Source organism: Phycodurus eques, chromosome 15 (assembly GCF_024500275.1).
Source record: "Phycodurus eques isolate BA_2022a chromosome 15, UOR_Pequ_1.1, whole genome shotgun sequence".
NCBI lineage: Eukaryota > Metazoa > Chordata > Actinopteri > Syngnathiformes > Syngnathidae > Phycodurus > Phycodurus eques.
In genome coordinates this window covers 8,802,308-8,805,178 of record NC_084539.1, presented here as the reverse complement: position 1 = coordinate 8,805,178, position 2,871 = coordinate 8,802,308, and positions in this window count along the sequence as shown.

Here is a 2,871-nt window from a genome sequence, read left to right as displayed (position 1 = left end):
AATTGACATCTGTCAGTCTAGAAAGGATTACAAAAGCCATTACTAAAGCTTTACAATTCCAGCGAATCATAGGGAGAACCATTACCCTCACATGGAGGAAACATGGAACAGTGGTGAACCTTCACAGGAGTGGGCGGCCGATAAAGATTACACCAAGAGAACAGCAATGACTCATCCAAGAGGCCACAAAGGAACTCAGGACAACTTCTAAAGAACTGCAGGCCTCCCCTCCCTTGCCTCAGTTAAGGTCAGTGTTCATGACACAATAAGGAAGAGACTTGGCAGAAATGGCATCCATGGGAGAGTTCCAAGGCCAAAACCACTGCTGACCAAAAAGAACAAGGGCTCGTCTTACTTTTGCAAAAAAAACATCTGAATGATTCCCCTGACTTTTGGGAGAACATACTGACGAGATGAAAGTTGAGCATTTTGTGTGTGTCTCGTTACATATGGCGTAGATGTTGCACAGATTTTCAGAAAAAACATCCTACCAAGAGTCAAACATGTTGGTGGTCATGTGATGGTCTTGGGCTATTTCGCTCCTTCAGGATCTGGACAACTTGCTTTGATTGATGGAAGCATGAAGTCTGCAGGCGGCACGGTGATCGACTGGTTAGAGCGTCTGCCTCAAAGTTCTGAGGACCGGGGTTCAAATCCCGGCCCCGCCTGTGTGGAGTTCGCATGTTCTCCCGGTGCCTGAGTGGTTTTTCTCCTTTTTCCTCCCGCATCCCAAAAACATGCATGGTGGGTTGATTGAAGACTCTAAATTGCCCTTACATGTGAATGTGAGTGTGAATGGTTTGTTTGTATGTGCCCTGTGATTGGCTGGCAACCAGTTCGGGGTGTACCCCGCCTCCTGCACGATGATAGCTGGGATAGGCTCCAGCGACCCCTGTGAGGGATAAGCGGTTCATAAAATGGATGGATGGATGGATGGATGAATTCTGCACTTTAACAAAAAATCCTGAAGGAGAATGTTCAGCCATCAGTTTGTGAGCTCAACTTCTGAATGGCTTAAAAAACAAAATGGTTTTGGTGCAAGTCCAGACTTAACGCAGACCTGACTCGATGTAAATGCAGTGGCATGACCTTAAAAAAGGCCGTTAATGCTGGAAAATCCTCCATTTTTTCTCATTTCAAACAATTCTGCAAGGAAGAGTGAGCCAAAATATCTCCACAGAGATGTGAAAGACTCATTGCCAGTTACAGAAAATGCTTAATGTGAGTAGTTGCTGCGGAGGATGGCCCAACCAGTTCTTAGGTTTAGGGGGCCATTACTTTTTCCACCCAGGGCCTGAAATGAAATCACCATTTAAAAACAGCATTTTAAGTTCACTTGGGTTATATTTGTCTGATATTTACATTTGTTTGATCTTAAATTTAAGTGGGGAAACTAGACAAAAATATAAGAATTTTTACTCTGCTACTTTTTCTCGCCACTGTAAACCGCACCAACCCGGAATTGAGGTACGATGTTGACCCGGTCTGTCTTGAAGGTTGCATCAGACCTGCAACCAAGGTGGAATGAGGCATGCGTGTAAAGCCCTTTTTACACTGCCTGTGAGAGTTGGTTATTTTTCCGCGGCACTGACATGGAATGGGGGTACGAAGCCAAACCTGCCAGAAGTTGAGATCCCCTTTTACACTGCCTGTAAAAGTTATTTTCCCACCTTTTTTTGATTTGATTATTCGCTGACATGAATAAGGGTACGAAGTCGACCCTACCACTTTCGCCTTGGAGCTCCTATTGGAGCTGTAACTGAGGTGTGTAAAGGCTCTTTTACACTGCCTGTAATAGCCGGTATTTTTTTCCACCTTTTACCCCTTTGTTCTGAATAGACAGAACTGACAAGAGTGGGGGACAAAGTTGACCCCACCAGTTTCTGCCTCGGAGGTCCTCTTAAAAGTGCCATAACAGAGACTTGTGTGAAAAGCCCTTTTCCACTTCCTGTACAACTTAAACATCTTTTCCGCAATTTTTCCAGTATGTACATACCGCACTGAAATAGGATGGGGTAGTAGAAGTCAACACGAAAATGTTCTTCCTTCAAAAGGTAATATCAGCCGTAAAATAGGCAGAACAACCCCTGGCAAGTACCCCGTTTGCGGGATGCACTGTTATTGTTTGTTGCTGGCAATATGTAGCTATGCCGAACGGTGACGATATGTGATGCAACGATTCCAGCTCTGTGTGTGAAAGATGCTTTGTCTCATACAGCTCAATGGAAATATTTAGTTGTTAATATGTAGTAACTTAAAGCAAGAGTAGACTTACTTATAACACGGTACAAACACACTGATCTTCCGATGCAATCCCCCCACGCCTCACACACACACACAATTGTTAACGGAACTTGTACAGCAGTCTGGGATGAGTCAACCACCATATTTATTTTTTCAAGCGTCAAGCAAATTGCAAGTTTAAAAAAGGGGCAGGGTGCTAGTGTATCCTTTCCAAACTACCACAGTTCAAACACGTGACAAATACTTTTGTTTTCAGTACACGGATGCTAACTAGAGTTCCGACATCGTAAGCGCAGATTTCCCTTTTGTCTGCTAACGGAAAGACAACAGCAGCGCAACACAGCAGGCTTGACAACTAGTTAGTTGACGCATGATAAAACTTATCAAACGTGCTCATTTTTTATTTAACAATGTTACTCATTTTGGAATTTGACAGAAGTCTGATTGCTATATTTTGTTTTCTCATAATAAGGCTTAAGGGCATTCAAGCAGCAACTTTCAACACAATTACAATCTATGCCTTTTTTTTCCTTTGTTAACCCTATTACTTAAAGAATCACGCAGACAATGATCACAGAATAAGAAGAGGGGAGTGACTATCATTCAAATGGAATTACAGTAAAAAAA